At 37.7% G+C, this 21,437-nt stretch overlaps 1 pseudogene; it reads left to right on the plus strand.

Moving 5' to 3' along the window:
* Positions 1-448: 448 nt before the first annotated feature.
* On the plus strand, positions 449-542 carry LOC116276049 (annotated as a pseudogene).
* The last annotated feature ends 20,895 nt before the right edge of the window (positions 543-21,437 follow it).

Here is a 21,437-nt window from a genome sequence, read left to right on the forward strand (position 1 = left end):
CATTAGGGTTCACTCCTGGTGTTATACATTCTATGGGTTTGCACAAATGTGTAAGGATGTGCATTCATCATTAACAGTATCATACTGAACAGTTTCAATGCCGTAAAAGTTCTCTGTGATCCAACTATTTATCTTTCCCCACTCACAACCCCTGGCAACCACTGAACATTTTACAGTTTCCATACTTTCACCTTTTCCAGAATGTCATATAGTTGGAATAATATAGTATGTGGGCTTTTCAGATTGGCTTTTTTCATGTAATGATATGCATTTAAAGTCCTCCATGACTCTTAATGGCTTGATAATTTTTTTTTTCTTTCTCTCTTTCATTCTCTTTTCTCTTGCCTTTTCTCAGACATGTTACTTTTTACCTTTCCTTTCCTCCCTTCCACTAATATGAAAGTTATACACCCTGTTTATATTAATTTAGTGGTTACATAAAAATACAGTGCCCACTTCAGCAGTACATATACTAAAATTAGAACAATAAATGGCACCTGCACAATGTTGACATGCAAACTCATGAAGTGTTTCATATTTTTAAGGGTCTTTTGAAATAACCCAGTCAGACAAAATTAAAGTTAAAATGAATGAAAAAAAACCCATGTGATATCTAGGATACCATTAAGAGAAAAAATATTTGCATTGTGGGCATTAGACAAGAGATGGCAAAAGGTGTAGAAATATATTAAATGAAATAATAGCTGAAACTTCCTAAGTCTTAGAATAAATATACGCATCCAAATATATGAGGCTCAAGATTCCCAAGTATATTCAATCCAAACATATATGTTTGAGGCAAATTATTAAACTTTCAAAACTCAAAATCAAAGAGAGAATTCTAAAAACAGCAAGGGGAAATCATCAAGTCATGTATAAGGGAATCTCCATCAGCCTAACAGTGAACTTTTCAGCAGAAACTTTATAGGCCAGGAGACAATAGGATGATATATACAAAGTACTGAAGAAAAGAAAAAAAAAATTCCATCAAGAGTACCATACCCAGAAAAGCTTTCTTCCAAAATGAAGGAGAAATAAAATCTTTCCCAGACAAATACAAACTGGGAGAATTTGTCACCACTAGACTGGCTCTACAAAAAATGCTCGAGGGAGGCCTGTATCTGGAAACAAAAGAATAATATATACCAAAATGAAAACACGTGAAAGTGTAAAAGTCACTAATAGAGCAGATACACAAAAGAGAAAGAGAAAGGAATCAAATGTTATGTCTATAGGAGACCACCAAACTGCAAATATAAATAATTAGAGAGTAATAAAAGAACAAAGGATATACAAAACAATCAGAAGACAATTTTTTAAAGATCAAAGTAAGTTCTCATCTATCAATAACAACTTTGAATGTAAATGTTTTAAATTCCCTCAATTAAAGTATATAGACTAGCTGAACAGATTTTAAAAAGAGATCCAGGCTGGGCACAATGGCTCACACCTGTAATACCAGCACTTTCAGAGGCCATGGCAGGCGGATCACATGAGGTCAGGAGTTCGAGACCAGCCTGGCCAACATGGCAAAACCCTGTCTCTATTAAAAATACGAAAATTAGCCAGGCATGGTGGTATGCAGCTGTAATCCCAGCTATTCCAGTGGCTGAGGTATGAGAATCCGTTGAACTCAGGAGGCGGAGGTTGCAGTGATCCGACATTACACCACTGCACTTCAGCCTGGGTGACAGAGTAAGACTCTGTCTCAAAAGGAAAAAGAAAAAAACGAGAGAGAGAGAGAGATCCTATTCTATACTGCCTACAAGAAACTCATCACCAGTGTTGTGTTGTTTTCATTGTAAAGATCCTTCATCTCCTTGATTAAATTTATACCAAGTTGTTTGTTGTTGTTGTTGTTGTTTTGTTTGTTTGTTTTTTGGATAGCTATTATAAATGGGTTGCTTTCTTGATTCCTTTTTCAGCTATTTTGTTATTGGTGTATAGAAACACTAGTGATTTTTGTATGTTGATTTCATAGCCTGCAACTTTACTGAATTTGTTTCTCCATTCTAGCAGATTTTTGGTGAAGTCTTTAGGTTCTTTAATATATTCCATCATGTCATCTGCAAAGAGGGACAATTTGTCTTTCTCTTTTCCAACTTGGATGTCTCTTATTTTCTTCTCTTGCCTAATTGCTCTGGCTAGGATTTCCAGTACTATCTTAAATAAGAGTTTTGAAAGTGGATATCCTTATCTTGTTACAGTTCTTAAAGAATATCTTCAGTATGATATCAGTTATGTGTTTGTCGTATACAGCCTTTATTGTGTTAAGCTATGTTTCTTCTATGCCTAATTTGTTAATGGTTTTTATCAGAAAGGAATGTGAATTTTATCAATGCCTTTTCTGTATCTCTTGAGATTATCATACGGTTTTTGTCCTCCATTCTGTTGATGTGATATATCACATTTATTTCTTTGTGCATGTTGAACTATCTTTGCATTACAGGGATAAATCTCACTCGATCATGGTGTATTATCTTTTTGATGTGATGTTAGATTCAATTTTCTAGTATTTGTGAGGAGTCTTGCATTTATGTTCATCAGTTATTGACTTATAGTTTTCTTTTTCACTTGTGACCTTGCCTCATTTTTGTATCAGGATAAGCTAGCCTCATAGAATAAATTAGAAAGAATTTAGTCTTCTTCAATGTTTTGGAATGGTTTGAGAAGCATTTGTGTTATTTCTTCTTTAAAAGAAAAATCAACCGAAGTGTTCACCAGTGGATGGATGGATAAACTGTTGTATATATACACAATGGGATATTATTTCATCCACAAACAAGAATAAAATCCTATCATTTGCAGCAGCATGGATGAGCCTAGAAGACGTTATGTTAAGTGAAATAAGCCAGGCACAGGAAGACAAATATTGCATGTTCCCACTTATATGTGGGAGATAAAAAAGTTGATCTCATGGAGGCAGAGAGTAAAATGGTGATTACCAGAGGCTGCAATAAAGAGAGGTTGGTTAATCCTACAGAAATACAGTAAAATATTAGGAATAATTTCTACTGTGTGAGCACAATAGAATGACTATAGTTATCAATAATTTATTTTATATTTCAAAATAACTAGAAGGAAAGATGTGGAATGTTGTCAAAACAAAGAAGTGATAAATGTTTGAGGTGATTATAGTGATCAATTATCCTGATTTGATCATTATATATTGTATGCATGGATCAAAATATTACATGTACTCCATAAATATATATAATTATTATGTATCAATAAACAAACCAGATACACAGGCCAGTGGAACAGAATAGAGAACCCCAAATTAAATATATGAATTTAGAGCCAACTGATTTTCAGCAAAGGCACCAAGAACATACATTGAGAAAAGGACATCCCCTTCAATAAATGATGCTGGGAAATCTGGATATCCATATGCAGAAGAATGAAACTAGACCCCTATCTCTCACCATACACAAAAATCAAAGGAAAGTGGATTAAAGACTTAAATGAGAGACCAAAAACTATACAACTACGAGAATGATACATAGCAAAATCTCTTCAGGCATTGGTCTAGTCAAAGACTTTATGGGTAGGACTTCAAAAGCATGAGCAATAAAAAAATAGACAATGGGACTATATCAAACTACAAAGCTTTTACACAGCAAAGAAAACAATCAAGAGAGAAAAGGCAACCTACAGAATGGAAGAAAATATTTGCAAACTATGCATCCAATAAGAAACAAATGTCCAGTATATACAGGGAACTCAATAGCAAAAAAAAAACTAGTAATTTGATGTTTTAAATGTGCAAGGTATCTGAATAGACATTTTCCACTATAAAAGACATACAAGTGGCCAATAAATGTATTTTAAAATGCTCAGCACCACTATCCATCAGGGAAATGCAAATCAAAACCACGATGAGACATCATCTCACCTCACTTGGAATGGCTATTATCAAAAAGACAAAAAATAAATGCTGGCAAGGACGAGGGAAAAGGACACTTTTACACACTGTTAGTGGGAATGTAAATTAGTACAGCCATTAGGGAAAACGGTATGGAGGTTTCTAAATAAAACTAAAAATAGAACTACTATAAGATCTAGCAATCCCACTACTGGGTATGTATCCAAAGGAAAGGAAATCAGTATATCAAAGGGATACCTGTACCCTCAAGTTTATCACAGCACTATTTTCTTTCTTGCTTGCTCGCTTTCTTGCTTTTCTTGCTTTCTTGCTTTCTTGCTTGCTTTCTTGCTTTCTCCTTCTTTCCTTCCTTTATTTTTAAATTTCAGTAGCTTTAAGGGTACAAGTGGTTTTTGGTTACATGGATGAATTGTATAGTAATAAAGTCAGATTTTAGTGTACTGGTCACTCAAGTAATCTCAAGTAATGTACTTTGTACCCAATATATAGTTTTTTAATCTGTCACTCACCTGCCATCCTCCCTTCTTCTGAGTCTCCACTGTCCATTGTACCACTCTTTATACCTTTGTGTACCCATAGTTAAACTCTCACTTGTAAGTGAAAATAGACGGTATTTGCCTTTCCATTCCTAAGTTACTTCACTTGGAAAAATGGCCTCCAATTCCATCCAAGTTGCTGCAAAAGACATTATTTCATTCCTTTTATGGATGAGTGGTATTTCATAGTGTATATACGCCACATTTTATTTATCCACTCATGGTCCGATGGGCACTTGGGTTGGTTCTATGTTTCTGCAATTGTGAATAGTGCTGCAATAAACATATGTGTGCATGTGTCTTTTTTATATAATGACTTCTTTTCCTTTGGGTAGATGCCCAGTAGTGGGATTGCTAAGTCAAATGGTAGAACTACTTTTAGTTCTTTGAGGAATCTTCACACTGTTTTCCATAGAGTGTACTCATTTACCTTCCCACCAGCAGTGTATAACCATTCCCCTTTCATCACATTCATGCCAACCTATGTTATATTTTGACGTTTTAATAATGGCAATTCAAGCTGGGGTAAGGTGGTATCAAGTTGTGGTCTTAACTTGCATTTCCTTCATGGTTAGTGATGTTGAGAATTTTTTCATATGTTTGTTGGTCATTTGTATATCTTCTTTAGAGAAATGTCTGTTCATGTCATTTGCCCACTTTTTGATAGGATTATTTGTTTTTTTCTTGCTGATTTGTTTGAACTCCTTGTAGATTCTGGATATTAGTACTTTGTCAGATGCATAGTTTGCAAATATTTTCTCCCATCCTGTTCACTGTAATGATTATTTCTTTTGCTGTGTGGAGGCTTTTTACTTTAATTAGATTCCATTTCTTTATATTTGTTTTTGTTACATTTGCTTTTGGGGTCTTAGTCATAAATTATTTGCCTAGGCCAATGTCCAGAAGAGTTTTTCCTAGGTTTTCTTCTAGAATTTTTATGATTTCAAGTATTAGATTTAAGTCTGTATCCCATGTTCAGTTGATTTTTGTATATGGTCAGAGATAGGGATCCAGTCTCATTTTTCTACATGTGGTTAGCCAGTTTTCCCAGCACCATTTATTGAATAGGGTGTCCTTTTCCCAATTCATGTTTTTGTGTGCTTTCTCGAAGATAAGTTGATTGTAAGTATTTGGCTTTATTTCTGGATTCTGTATGTGGTTCCATTGCTCTACGTACCTACTTTTATACCAGTACTCTGCTGTTTTGGTTACTATATCCTTGTAGTATAACATGAAATCAGGTAATGTGATGCTTCCAGACTTGTTCTCTTTGCTTAGGATTGTTTTGGCTATTGAGGCTCGTTTTTGGTTTCATATGAATTTTAATTTTTTTTCTAATTTCATGAAAAACAATATTGGTATTTTGATAGGAATTGCATTGTATCTGTAGATTGCCTTGGGCAGTATGGTCATTTTAATGATATCGATTCTTCCAATTCATGAGCATAAGATGTATTTCCATTTGCTTGTGCCATCTATGATTTCCTTCAGCAGTGTTCTATACTTCTCCTCACGGAGATATTTCACATCCTTGGTTAAATATATTCTTAGATAGTCGTGGGGTTTTTTTTCTTGCAGGCATCATAAAAGGAATTAAGTTCTTCATTTGATTCTCAACTTTGTCATTGTCGGTGTATAGCAGTGCTACTCATTTGTGTGCATTGATTTTGCAACCTGAGACTTTTTGAATTCATTTACCAAATCTAGGAGTCTTTTGTAGGAATTTTTGGGGTTTTCTAGGCATACAATAATACCATTGGCAAACACAGATAGTTTGACTTCCTCTTTTCCAATTTGGATACCCTTTTATTTCTTTCTCTTGCCACATTGCTCTGGCTGGGACTTCCAGTACTATGTTGAATAGAAGTGCTGAAAGTGGGCATCCTTGTCTTCTTCCAGTTCTTAGGGGGAATGCTTTCAAATTTTTCCCATTCAATATGAAGATGGCTGTGGGTATGCCATATATGGCTTTTATTATTTTGAAGTATGTTCCTTTTATGCCTAGTTTGTTGAGAGTTTTATCATAAAGCAATGCTGTATTTTATCAAACTCTTTATCTGTGTTGATTGAAATGATCGTGTAGTTTTTGTATTTGATTATGTTTATGTGATGAATCACATTTATTGACTTGAGTATGCTGAACCATTCCTACATCCCTGGGATGAAAGTCACTTGACCATAATGATTTATCTTTTTGATTTTCTGTTGGATTAGTTTGCTAATATTTTGTTGAGAATTTTTACATCTATGTTAATCAGGGATATTGGTCTGTAGTTTTCTTTTTTGTTGTTATGTCCTTTCCTGGCTTTGGTATCAGGGTGATACTGGCTTCACAGAATAATTTGAGGTGATTCCCTCTTATCAATCTTTTGGAATAATTTCAGTAGGACTGGTATCAATTTTTCTTTAAATGGCTGGTAGAATTCAGCTGTGAATCCATCTGGCTCTGAGTTTTTTGTTGTTGTTGTTGTTGTTGTTGGCAATTTTTTTATTACTCATTCAATTTCACCACTTGTTACTGGTCTGTTCAGAACTTCTGTTTCTTCCTGATTCAAGCTAGGAGGATTGTATGTTTCCAGATATTTATCTATTTCCTCTAGACGTATACATAGAAATGTTCATAGCAATCTTGAATGATCTTTTCTATTTCTACGGTGTTGGTTGTAATGTCTCCATTTTCATTTCAAATTGAGCTTATTTGAATCTTCACTCTCCTTTTCTTGGTTAGTCTAGCTAATGATCTATCACTTTTGTTTATCTTTTCAGAGAACCAACTTTTGTTTCATTGACCTTTTGTATGAATTTTTGGTTTCAGTTTCATTTGGTTCTGCTCTGATCTTTGCTATTTATTTTCTTCTGCTAGCTTTGGGTTTGATTTTTTCTTGTTTCTCTAGTTCCTTGAAGTGTAACATTATGTTGTCAGTTTGGTATCTTTCAGACTTTTTGATAAAAGCGTTTAGTGCTGTAACTTTCTTCTTAGCGCTGCTTCTGCTGTATCCCACAGATTTTGATGAGTTGTGTCACATTATCACGCATTTCAAATAATTTTTTAATTTCCATTTTGAATTTATTGTTAACCCCAAAATTATTCAGGAGCAGATTGTTTAATCTCCATGCATTTGTATAGTTTTGAGGGTTCCTTTTTGGAATTGATTTCTAGTTTTTATTCCAATGTGTTCTGAGAAGATACGTGATATGATTTCGATGGTTATTAATGTGTTGAGACGTATTTTGTGGCCTATCATATGGTCTATTTTGGAGGATGTTCCATGTGCTGATGAGAAGAATGTATATTCTGTAGCTCTTGGGGAAAACGTTCTGTAAATATCTGTTAGGTCCATTTGTTCTAGAGTGCAACTTAAATCCAGTGTTTTTTGGTTGACTTTCTGTCTTGATGTCCTGTCTACTGCTATCAGCAGAGTGTTGAAGTCCTCCACTATTATTGTGTTGCTCTTATGTCTTTTCTTGGGTGTAGTAGCAATTGTTTTATGAATGTGGGAGCTCCAGAGTTAGGTGCATATATATTTAAGATTGTAATATCTTCTTGTTGGATTGATCCTTTTATCATTATATAATGATCTTCTTTGTCTTTTTTTTTTTTTTTTTACTGTTGTTGTTTAAAACTCTTTTATTTGATATAAGAAAGGTTACTCCTGCTCAGTTTTTTTGTTTGTTTGTTTTGCTTTGTTTTGTTTTGTTTTGCTTGAGATGGAGTCTTGCTGTGTCGCCTAGGCTGGATGAAGTGCAGTGGTGTGATCTCGGCTCACTGCAAGCTCCACCTCCCGGGTTCACGTCATTCTCCTGCCTCAGCCTCCCAAGTAGCTGGGACTACAGGCACCCACCACCATGCCCAGCTAATTTTTTGTATTTTTAGTAGAGACGGGGTTTCACTGTGTTAGCCAGGATGGTCTTGATCTCCTGACCTCGTGATCCGCTCGTCTCGGCCTCCCAAAGTGCTGAGATTACAGGCGTGAGCCACCATGCCCAGCCTACTCCTGCTCAGTTTTGATTTTCATTTGCAAGGAATATCTTTTTCCACCATTTGCTTTGAGTCTAGAAGAATCCTTATGTGTTAGAGGTATCTCTAGAAGACAGAAGATATTTGCTTTGTAATTTTTTTATCCATTATGCCAATCCGTATCTTTTAAGTAGAGCATTTATACCCTTTACATTCAGTGTTAGTATTGAGATGTGAAGTACTGTCCTCATCATCATATTGATTGTTACTTTGTTACTTTGTTTTCTTCATGGTGTTATTGTTTTTTGTTTTTTACTTTAAGTACTTAAGTTCTGAGATACACATCCAGAACGTGCAGATTTGTTACAAAGGTATACATGTGCCATGGTGGTTTGCTGCACCAATCAACCCATCATCTACATTAGGTATTTGTCCTAATGCTATCCCTCCCCTAGATCCCTACCCACTGACAGGCCATGGTGTGTGATGTTGCCCTCCCTGTGTCCATGTATTGTCATTGTTCAACTCCCACTTATGTGTGAGGACACGTGGTATTTGGTTTTGTGTTCCTGTGTTAGTTTGCTAAAAATGATGGTTTCCAGCTTCATCCATGTCCTTGCAAAGGACATGAATTCATCCTTTTTATGGCTGCATGGTATTCCATGGTGTATATGTGCCACATTTTCTTTATCCCATCTATCATTGATGGGCATTTGGATTGATTCCAAGTCTTTGCTATTGTGAATAGTGCTGCAATAAACATACATGTGCATGTGTCTTTACAATACAATGATTTATAATCCTTTGGGTATATATCCAGTAATGGGATTGCTGGGTCAAATGGTATTTCTGGTTCTAGATCCTTGAGGAATCGCCACACTGTCTTCTGCAATGGTTGAACTACTTTACACTCCCACCAACAGTGTAAAAGCATTCCTATTTCTCCACATCCTCTCCAGCATCTGTTGTTTCCTGACTTTTTCATGAGCGTTGTTCTAACTGGCATGAGATGGTATCTCATTGTGGCTTTGATTTGCATTTCTCTAATGACCAGGGATGATGAGGTTTTTTTTTTTCATATGTTTGTTGGCCACTTAAATGTCTTCTTTTGAGAAGTGTCTGTTCATATCCTTTGCCCACTTTTTGATGGGGTTGTTTTTTTCTTGTAAATTTGTTGAAGTTCCTTGTAGATTTTGGATATTAGCCCTTTGTCAGATGGATAGAGAGCAAAAATTTTCTCCCATTCTGTAGGTTGCCTGTTCACTCTGATGATATTTAATAAATGATGTTGGGAAAACTGGCTAGCCATATGTAGAAAACTGAAACTGGACCCCTTCCTTACACCTTATATAAAAATTAACTCAAGATGGATTAAAGACTTAAACATAAGACCTAAAACCATAAAAACCCTAGAAGAAAACCTAGGCAATACCATTTAGGACATAGGCATGGGCAAAAACTCCATGACTAAAACCCCAAAAGCAATGGCAACAAAAGCCAAAATTGACAACTTTGAGCTAATTAAACTAAAGAGCTTCTGCACGGCAAAAGAAACTATCATCAGCATGAACAGGTGTTATTGTTTTATAGGCCCTGTAAATTTTATACTTTCAAAAAGTTCTGTTCTGGTGCATATCAACCTTTTGTTTCAAGATTTAGAATTCCTTTTAGCATTGCTTTTAGGGCTGGCCTGGTAGTAACAAATTCCCTTAGCATTTGGTTGTCTAAAAAATATTGTATTTTTCCATTATTTATAAAACATAATTTTGCTGGATACAAAACTCTTGGCTGACAGTTATTCCGTTTAAGGAGGCTAAAGATAGGACCCCAGCCAGTCCCTTCTAGTTTGTAAGGTTTCCGCTGAAAAGTCTGATAGGTTTTCCTGTATAGGTTACCTGATGACTTTGTCTCACTGCTCTTAAAAATATTTCCTTCCCATTAAATTTAGACAGCCTGATGACTATATGCCTTTGTAATGTCCTTTTGGCAATAAATCTCCTAAGAGTTCTTTGGATTTCTTGTATTTGGATGACTAAATCTCTAGCAAGGCCATGGAGGTTTTCCTCAATTATTTCTTCGAATAAGTTTCCCGAAATTTTTGCATTTTCTTCTCCCTCAGGAACACCAGTAATTCTTAGGTTTTGCCATTTTACATAATCCCATATTTATTGTAGACTTTGTTCATTTCTTTGAAATTTTTTTATTTATTTTTGTCTGATTAGGTTAATTTAAAAGTCTTGACTTTTAAATTTTTCTTCTCCTTGGTTTAGTCTATTGTTAAAACATTCCACTGCATTTTGTAATTCTCCAAATATATTTTTCATTTCCAGAAGTTCCAACTGATTTTTCCTTAAAATATCTACCTCTTTAGAAAATTTTTCACTCATATTCTAAATTGTTATTTTCATTTCTTTATGTTGGTTTTCACCTTTCTCTTGTATCTTCCTGAGTAACTTAATAACCTTTTGAATTCTTTAGTATTTCAAATAATTTTTTTTTGAGATGGAGTCTCACTCTATCACCCAGGCTGGAGTGCAGTGGTGTGATCTCAGGTCACTGCAACCCCTGCCTCCCAGATTCAAGTAGTCCTCCTGCCTCAGCCTCCTGAGTAGCTGGGACTAGATGTGCATGCCACCATACCCAGCTAATTTTTCTTTCTTTCTTTTTTTTTTTTTTTCTTGTATTTTTAGTAGAGATGGAGTCTCACCATGTTGGCCAGGCTGGTGGTGTTTCAAAGATTTCGTCTTGGTTTGGATCCATTGCTGGAGAGTTGCTGTGATCTTTTGAAGTTGTTATAGAGCCCTGTTTTGTCACATTGCCAGAATTATTTTTCTGTTTTCTTCTCTTTCAGGTAGACTATTTCTTCTAATTATTTTTGAATTTATTTCTGGCTCACTTTTTATTTGACTGTGTTTTTTGTTGTTGTTTGTTTCTTTTTTTCCCCTTGAGGATGTGACTTTAATGTTTATAAGTTATTGTAACCTAATTTGGCTCTGGGTGCTTTCAGGGGTGAAGATTCTGTATGAGCTCCTTGGTTATAAAGACTCTTTGTATGATGGCTTCCTCAGATGCTGGTTACAGTAGCAGTGTGCTTGGTGTGTGAGCAAGTTTACTGTCTCCTGTGGAGTTGGAATGGCAGAGATCTCTTGAAGCTTCTCTCATTCCCAAGTGGTGTTCACTCATTTACTTGTTTATTTAGTTATCCAGCATTTTATTCACCGGGTTGACAGTTCAGGCTTCAGGCCAGTAGGGGGTGGCCACAGGCAAAAACTGGCTGTGGCTAAAGCTGGTCGGTAAATGCAATAACCAATGGTGGGCGAAAGTACCAGCCTTCACAGAGGTGGCTAGGGGAGTGCTCAGTGAAACTCACTGAGGTCTTTTCAGGTGGAAGGGAGGGACCCACCTCAGATCCCCTGACAGGACAGCAGGAAAGCAATCTGTCTCCCAGTCACATTCCTGACCCAGTGTTCTAGCTATTCAGATCGGACAGGCACCTCTTTTCTTTTTTTTCACTTTTAAGTTAAGGGGTAGATGTGCAGGATGTGCAAATTTGTTACATAGGTAAACATGTGCCAGGGGAGTTGGTTGTAAAGATTACTTCATCATCGAGGTATTAAGCCTAGTATCCACCAGTTATTTTTCTAGCTTCTCTCCCTCCTCCCACCCTCTACCCTCTGAAAGGCCCCAGTGCGTGTTGTTCCCCTCTGTGTGTCTGTGTGTTCTCATCATTTAGCTCGCACTCATAAGTGAGAACAAGCAGTATTTGGTTTTCTGTTCCTGCATTAGTTTGCTAAGGATAATGGCCTCCAGCTCCATCCATGTCCCTGTAAAGGACATGATCTCATTGTTTCTGTGACTGTGTACTATTCCATGGTGTATATATACCACACTTTCTTTATCCAGTCTATCACTGACAGGCATTTGGGCTGATCCCTGTCTTTTCTATTATAGATAGTGCTGCAATAAGCATAAACATGCCTGTGTCTTTATAATAGAACAATTTATATTCCTTTGGGCATATACCCAGTAATGGGATTGCTGGATGAAATGGTAGTTCTGACTTTAGGTCTTTGAGAAGTTGCCATACTGTCTTCCAAAATGATTGAACTAATTTACCCTCCACCAAAAGCGTGAAAGCATTCCTTTTTCTCCACAACCTCACTAGCATCTGTTATTTTTGACTTTTAGTAATAGCCATTCTGACTGGTGTGAAGTGGTATCTCATTGTGGTTTTGATTTGCATTTCTCTGATGCTCAGTGATGCTGAGCTTTTATTCATGTGACTGTTGGCAGCATGTATGTCTTCTTTTGAGAAGTGTCTGCTTATATCCTTTGCCTACTTTGTAATGGGATGGTTTAGGGGTTGTGTGTGTGTGTGTGTGTGTGTGTGTTTTTGGTTTTGTTTTTGGTAAATGTATTTAAATTCCTTACAGATACTGGATGTTAGACCTTCAGACAGACACATCTTTTCAGCTGCAAGAATGTAGAGATGAATTGTGACTCCACCTCTCATACAAGCCTGAGCCTGGAGGGCCCTTGTCCCACGGGAATGCAGTCACCTGAAGTGTTCCAGAAAGGCTGTCTACAGGTGTACCCATGCCGAGTTCCTTTGTGAGAAACCCCAGCTGTGTCAGCATTGGTGCATGAGGGGGAGAAGTTCTCTTCTCCAAGACCCTTCACAAGCACCAGGGCTGCCTCACTGTTGTGGTAGAGCCACAGACTTTCCCCACTGAGCTCAGCACTGCACCTGTGCCTCTGCTTAAAGAAACTTCCCACAAGTGTAGAGTTCTGAGACTCAAGGCCTGCAGTCTGAATTCCTTTGTCCCACAGGGTGCTCCCTTGATGTGGTGTACTCCTGCTTACCCTAGAAGTAGGAGTTCCTGAATGCCAGACTACTATGATTGCTGCTGCTGCTCTGGATCTGGCCACCCAGTAGGGCTGCTGCATTCCAGGCTTGTGCTAGGGAATGTCTGCAAAGGGTTCATTGATGTGACTTATCCTCAAGTCTCCCAGCAGTGGGTACCAGCACCAAGTCTGATGGGGCTGGCAGAGGAGTAATGTAAACTCTGTGAGATTCTTTGGTTACAAATAGCCTTAATGTGTTGGCTTTCTCTAATTTCAGTTGTAGTAGTAATGATCTGGTCACATGAACAGACTCAAGACCTCCTGGTTAGCCAGAGTGATGCAGGCAATGGTGGTAGCTGTAGTCATGCAAAAGTTTTCTCCTTCCCGGTATTGTGTTATTCTGCCTACAGATGTTGTAATGGACTACGTTGATTGGCCTATAGCCAGGAGGAGCAGTTGGTGCAAAAGAGCACTGACTGCAGTAGTAGTGGTGGAATTTGTGCTTGGCTTATGTGACCGGGGGAGGTACTCTGGTGTCTCAAGCAATGAGCAGGTCCACAAAGCTCCCAGAAGTTTCTGTCCTTTGTGTTAAGCTACTAGGGCGGGTAAAAAGGCAAACCGGGTCGGTGCCGAGTCAGGCAAGTTCACGCTCTGGCTATCCACATGCAGGTGCAATCAGTGGCCCCCGTGGGGATCAGAGGGCAGTTCTCTGGATGCTGGGGTAATGTTCCAGGGAGGAGTGCAGTTGCCTCTGCTACACAGAAGAGCCCACACAGGAAGTGGGGAGTACAGGTGGCAATAAGCCCCACTCAGCTCCTATGCACTTGGCAAGACAGGTCCCAGACCCACAGTGTTCCACTAGCAGTGGCTAGCTAGGTTGCAAGCAGGCTGCGCTCAAAGCTCAAAACTATCCAGGCCATAAGCCTTCTCTGGCTGCCAAGACAAAAACTGCTCAGGCCATGCCCCTCCTGGTCTGCTAGCAAATCAGGGGCACCCAGCTCCTACACCTGTAGGCACAGCACACTTCCCACTTGCCCCTCAGTTCTGGTCAAGGAGGTTCATCCTTGCTAGAGATTACATTGTGAATCTCAGTTGGGAGCTTCTCACTTCTCTCAGCCCGTGACCACCAGCTGAGCTAACTGGCAGACTTCTGTATGGTCCTCTGTGAGGTAGGATCAGGAATGGCTTCCCTCCGTCCCCAGTAGAGTCTGGGAGTGCAAGCAAAGTACATCCTGAAGCTGCTCCTTCTCATATACTCCCCTCAGCTCATTAAGTCAGCTCCAGCACTGATTAAGGTCTTCCCCATGGCCTGGATTGCCAGGTTCCCCATTGGGAGTGCATACCCAGAGGCAGTTTCTCTTCCTTTCACAGTCTGAGGACTCAGAGTTTTCTGCCTGGCTCATACTGTAAGCTGCAGTTTGCTACTTCTTTCAAAGGGTCTGTGGTTTCTTTCAATTTTCCTTTTAAGCTCCTGTGTTGCTTCCTGGAAAAAAAGTTCACAGCATGAATCTCTACACACTATTTTGTCTTTCCAAATAGGAAAGGCATGGTAACAATGACTTCAATCTACCACCTTGGAAAAGAAAACTATCACAGCACTATTCACAATAGCCAAAATATGAAATCATTTAAGTGACTATCAACAGATGAATGGCTAAAGAAAATGTAGTATATAGACAGAATGGAGTACTATTCAGCCATGAAAAGAAGAAAATCCTGTCATTTGCAGCAACATAGATGGAACTGGAGGTCATTATTCTAAGTGAAATAATTCAGGCACAGAAACATAAATATCACTTTCTAACTCATATATAGAAGCTAAAAAAAAAACAGGTCATAGGCCGGGCGCGGTGGCTTATGCCTGTAATCCCAGCACTTTGGGAGGCCAAGGCGGGTGTATCACCTGAGGTCAGGAGTTCAAAACCAGCCTGGCCAACATGGTGAAACCCTGTCTCTACTAAAAATACAAAAATTAGCCAGCTGCTCTGGTGGGCGCCTGTAATCTCAGCTATTCAGGAGGCTGAGGCAGGAGAATCGCTTGAACCTGGGAGGCGGAGGTTGCAGGGAGGTGGAGGTTGCAGTGAGCCTAGATAACACCATTGCACTCCAACCTGGGCAACAGAGTGAGACTCCATCTCAAAAAAAAAGTGAGATCATAGAAGTAGAGAGTAGAATTATGGAAGTAGAGAGTAGAATTATTAGAAGCTGGGAAAGGGATGGAGGAAGGGAAGGAGAGGTTGGCTAATGGATACAAGTTACCGTTAGATAAGAGGAATGAGTTCTACTGCTCTATACCCTGTAGAGTGAATATAGGCAACAATAATTTATAGTATATTTTCAAAGAACTAGAAAAGAGGATGTTGAAGGTTCACAACACAAAAAAAAAATAAATGTTTCAGGTGACGGATATGCTAGTTACCCTGATTTTATCATTACACATTGTGTACATGTATTTGAAATATCACTCTGTATCCCATAAATATGTACAATTAATTACATGTAAACTAAAAATAAAAGGCAAAATTACAGCATATTTTGTTAAACCTATCAAAACTAAATTTCATCCACAGTTTACCCTCCTCCCTGAAAATACAAGAAACTTAGGACTTTTAACCTCATTTATCATCTCCTAACATTTTTGCATTTTAATTCTATACTGTTTTTTTGAATGCCAATAGGAATTGTGATTATCATCCTATATAAAAAGTGTTCATTTTCCTTTAGTAGTTTCTAGTTACTGGACTAGTTTTGTTTCCTGTGTGTTGTACTCTAATAATTTATTCTGATTGTTCTTTCAGTTGATAATTCTCTTTTCTGTTGGTCTTCAATCTGCAAGAAAACCTATTCATTTAGTGTTTAATTTTATTTCACTTTTTATTTTTGGAAGGTCTATTTGGTTCTTTATCATATCTATTATGACACTTCATGTTCTCTTATTCTCTCCAGTTATCTTCAAGTTTGCATGAAATACGTGCCAGGTAATTTCAAAATCTCAAGCAGAATATCTTAATTATCTTGGCCACTTGCATAATAAGGGGAGAGTAGTTGACTTCACACCTTCTGTTCAAGTGCTGAAAATACTCCTAAGATAAATGTACCAAGATCATGCTTGGAAAAGGAAATGAAGCTATCAAAACAAAAAAAATATATAACAACTAAACAGACAAACACATACACATATATATGAACATGCGTATACATGTCACACACATATACCCATGTGTTGTGTGTTTGTAATTATATATAAAATGAATATAGATAATTATGCATATTTAAGTAGATCTATGTGTAAATACTTATGTAAAGATAGAGATACAGGTTTAGGTTTAGGTATACAGAATATAGATAAATATAGACATACAATTTCTAAAAGCTACCCTAACACATACATAATTCATTTGAAGAAAGGATTCTATAGTTAAAAACATTTTAAAACCTCTATTGTAGTCAATATCCTCTTTTGATACATGATGGTAAAAGGCCCAGAAATTGGCAATCGAATTCCAGATCAGATATCTTCCAGCTGAGAGACAAATGCTCACAGCTGCAAGAGGTCTTAAAAGATCTTATGTGCATGCTCATGATAACTTCCCAGTTGCCCTAAGATGTTTTCCAGCCACTGTTGCAACAACTCCCTGAAGAGAAAATACTTGGGCTCACCGGAACAGCCATTCCCACGAGAACTCTAATTGTGAGGGTACTTTGCTTTGCTGAGTTGAAATTGCCAACTTAGAAGTAGCTTCCCCACTGCTAAGACTGATAGAGAAGAAAGTTTGCAGCTTTCCACACATGTAGTGTCTGTGTGTGTGTGCACCATACTTTTTGTAACCATGTGACCATGTGACCTGGAGCACATCACTTAATATCTCTGAGTCTTTATTTTAAAATGTGATCAAGGTTAACTGCCATACGACATGTAGAGAATATGAGATAACATATATAAACCCCCTTTTATATGCTTTGTAACACAAGAAGATAGGGATTCATATTAATGTCCTTTCTTCCCCTCTTCCTTGATTTCTCCTTCACCAGAGTCATGCTCAAAACAACTAATTCTGCTACCAAATGAGAGCCTCAGATTATTTGAAGCTAGGTATGAGATGCCTGTGCCCCAGCTCACCTTTTCCCAACATGAGTCAACTGGAAGTCCATTCCACAGTAAAGACACTTTCCTCTGGGATACACAGTGGAGCCCAGGGTAGACACCATCTTTGGACAAGACTTTTTTCCCTGTGAGGACTGAGCCAAAAGTGAAATTTCTGGAGAGAAAGAGGCTAAGCCAAAGGACACAAGCTAATCCCACTAATTCCAGTCTCCTTTATTTCCTCAGGAGTTTTAGAGTACCACTTATGAACAGTGTGCAGGTATTTAAGATTCTCATAGCCTCACAGCCAGTCTTAGCATATGATGCCAAAAGGATCTAGATATCAAACTCCTCAAAGCCTCATGATTGGAACTCAATGCTTTGGTTAATTAAGCATCTTTCAGTAACAGCCTCAATCTTTCAGGCTTAGAAATCTGAGACAAGATAACATTTTTTTAAAAAGTCTAGTTTTGCAATCATATATTGGAAGTTCTGGCAAATGATTCAGCATAGAGAATACAGAGAGAATAATGTAGTCATTGGTTCCACAATCAGTCACCCTGCCACAGTTCCACTGGTAAAATGCTCTGAGAGGCCCTGTAGGTTTCTATAAGACTTGATTTCCCATTGGCAGACTTTGAAGTGCTGGCTGGAATGATCCAGATCTTCCGCTGTTTTCAGGTATGTTTCTCGTATTGTTCTTGAGTTTCTAATCAGAAACAGAAAAACCAGAAAGCAGAGTGTGTCCACAAGTAGATGTCATACCACAACTGGAGAACAGATAGGGGATATAACATAAGAATGCTTAAGCATGAATTTGTTTCCAAACACAATAACTTATTGTTATACTTGCCCTGAACTTTGAGATAGAGAGAAAAAGAGAAAGACCCACCAACTTTGCAATCATATACTAAAGGTTCTAGCGAATGATTCTGCAGCATTCTTTTTACCTACACTAGACCAAACCCTTTGCCATATCCCATGCAGACATAGTAAAAAAAAAAAAAAAAAAAAAAAAAATGCACAGCATGAGGCTGTAAACAAGATACTTAAGACAGAGTCCATTACTCCAGAACATTAGGGTGTGAACTTCAGACTCTATGGAAACAAGATGCTTTGGGAAAGGGCAGTGGCCCTGGTGGGCAAAGACTCTGGGAACATAAAAACCCCCAGGTTAGGGGGACGTGGGGTGGGGGGGTCTTGAGAACGACCCAAGGTCACATCAAAAGTGACGTCACAGCCCAGAACATTGTTGTCTTTCAACTTGCTCCCACCCAGAAGTGCAGTCCACGCCAATTTACTTTTGTGAGTCTGTACTGTCACACTTGCTCCCGGTTTGGTGGGAGTGGGCACACTGTTCTCACTCAAACCCACTTCTACTCCCCCTTCTTCCACAGGCCTCTTTTCATCCACACCAGACATTTACCCACTCCAGAGTTTTACTGAATTATCCCCAACCCAACATCCAGACCTTGTTCTTCTCCATCCTTTTTTGTTTGTGATGGTGGCTGGGCAACGATAAGAATAGGTAATAAGGAAAAATTAAAGGGTGTTCTAGTGGATACTCAAACTCTGGAAAAATAATAGATGTATGTCTGTCCTAGAAACAATTTTCTCTTCCCATCTCTGCCCTCTTCCCAATCCTTACTACCACAGAGGCAAAATGGAAATACCACATTCTCCGCTCTAATAAGTTACCTTAGTTCTTCTTTGCTGACAGATTTTTTATATCAAATTATTTTTTATTTTATGTACATATCCCAGAAATTCTGACTAGCATCCTATTCTAATAGGAATGCAGAGATAACTTTTAACTGAGACAAGAACTTCTTCTCTACAGGACAAGTGTGATGCAGTCCCATGCAATACCAGTACTTCAGGAGGCCAAAGTGGGTAGATCACTTGAGGCCAGGAGTTCAAGACCAGTCTGGGCAACATGGTGAAATCCTGTCTCTACTAAAAGCACAAAAACTAGTTAGGCATGGTGGTACACACCTGTAATCCCAGCTACTCTGGAGGCTGAGGCACGAAATCGCTTGAGCCCAGGAAGTAGAGGCTGCAGTGAGCCAAGATCGGACCAATGCACTCCAGCCTGGGTGACAGAGCGAGATGCCATCTCAAAAAGAAAGGAAGGAAGGAAGGAAGGAAGGAAGGAAAGAGAGAGAGAGAGAGAGAGAGAAAGAAAGAAAGAAAGAAAGAAAGAAAGAAAGAAAGAAAGAAAGAAAGAAAGAAAGAAAGAAAGAAAGAAAGAAAGAGAGAGAAAGAAAGAAAGAAAGAGAAAGAAAGACAGACAGACATAATTTATTCTCTACAACATAGCTGAGTCTCATGGTCAAATGAAATCTGGGGCCAACTTCTGGCTCTTTATGCCTGTAGGTTCTGATTTTGCCATGACTTAAAAGAATGATCAAGCTCAGGGAAATCAGGCCACAACATCAGAATCAAATGTCATGTATGAGTGTGAAAATGTCATGTCATTGTGCTGTTCTCATTTACCTATAAGGATTGGCCTTGGCCACTTCCAAAAGGGACTAGCTGTGGTTCAGTGAAAGGCTAATACCCAAGAGTATTTCCTTTCATGGACAAGGCATGACATTCTTCTACAGATTAAGAAAGAACATCAGGAAATAAGGAATAAAAGCGAAGAGAGTGTGTAATCTAAATAAATTTTTCCATCACCATATGGTAGCCACTGAGGTACCTCTCTCTTCTGACAGATTCAGAATCTAACATCAGAGATATAGACAAAAGACTTTGATTCTTCAGCCCCTCCTTAATTTTTCTCCCCAGGGCCCTGAAAAATATAGGAGATGGTGAAGTTTGGAGAAGACTTATATTACTAAAATTAGAAATAAAAGTGGAGATATTACTACCAAACTTAGAGAAATTAAAAGGACTATACAAGAATACTATCTACATTTGTACACCAACAAATTAGATAGTCTAGATGAAATGGACAAATTACTAGAAACACAGAAACTGCCAAAAAAACTCAAAAAGAAATAGAAAATCCGATCAGATTCTCACTTCCATCACTGTTATTCAATATTGCACTGGAATTCCTAAACAGAGCAATTAAGTAAGAAAGTGAAATAAAAGGTATCCAATTATGAAGGAAGAAGTAAAACTATTTCTATTTGCAGATGACATGACTGTATATAAAGAAAATCCCAAATAATCTACACAAAAACTAGTAGAGTTAATAAGCAAATTCAACAAATTTCAGGGTACAAAATCAGTTGTGTTTCTATACACAAACCCACAATGAACAATTAAAAAAAGAAACTAAGAAAACAATTTCATGTATAATAACATCCCAAAGAATAAAATACATGTGACTAAATTTAACCAAGGAAGTGAAAGAATTGTACACTAGAAACCACAAATAATTGCTGATTAAATGGAAAGATGTCCCATGTTCACGGATAGGGATACTTCATATTGTTAAATGGCAATACTTCCCAAAGCAATCTATAGATTCAGTGCAATCTGTGTCAAAATTTAAAATGGTCTTCTTTGCTGAAATGGAAAGCCAATCCTAAAATCCATATGTAATTCCATAGGATCTGAAAAAGCAAAACGAATATTGAAATAGAAAAACAAAGTTGGAGTACTGACACCTCTCAATTTCAAAACTTACTACAAGCTACAGTAATTAAAACAGCATGGCAAAGGCATAAGGATAGACATATGGATCAATGGAATAGATTCAGAGTCCAGAAATAAATTCAACATTTATGACCATTTGATTTTTGATAAGGATTATCAAGGGGGTCTTGAACATTCAGTGGGGAAAGAATAATATCTTCAACAAATGGTGCTGGAACAATTTGGATAGCCACGTGCAAAATAGTCTAGTGGACTCCTACCTCGTGTCACATACAATAATTAAAATAAATCAACTCTAAATATGAGGGCCAAAACCATAAAATTATTAGAAGGAATCAGAAGTAATCTTCAAGGTTTCTGATTCGTCAGTGGATTCTTAGATTTGACACCAAAAGCACAAGAACAAAAGATAAAATTGATAAATTTGAATTCATAAATTTCTTTAAATTTGCACATGAAATGACAATATCAAGAAAATGAAAACACAATCTGCAGAATGGGAGAAAATATTTACAAGCC

Source organism: Papio anubis, chromosome 7 (assembly GCF_008728515.1).
Source record: "Papio anubis isolate 15944 chromosome 7, Panubis1.0, whole genome shotgun sequence".
In the NCBI taxonomy this organism is placed as follows: Eukaryota; Metazoa; Chordata; class Mammalia; order Primates; family Cercopithecidae; genus Papio; species Papio anubis.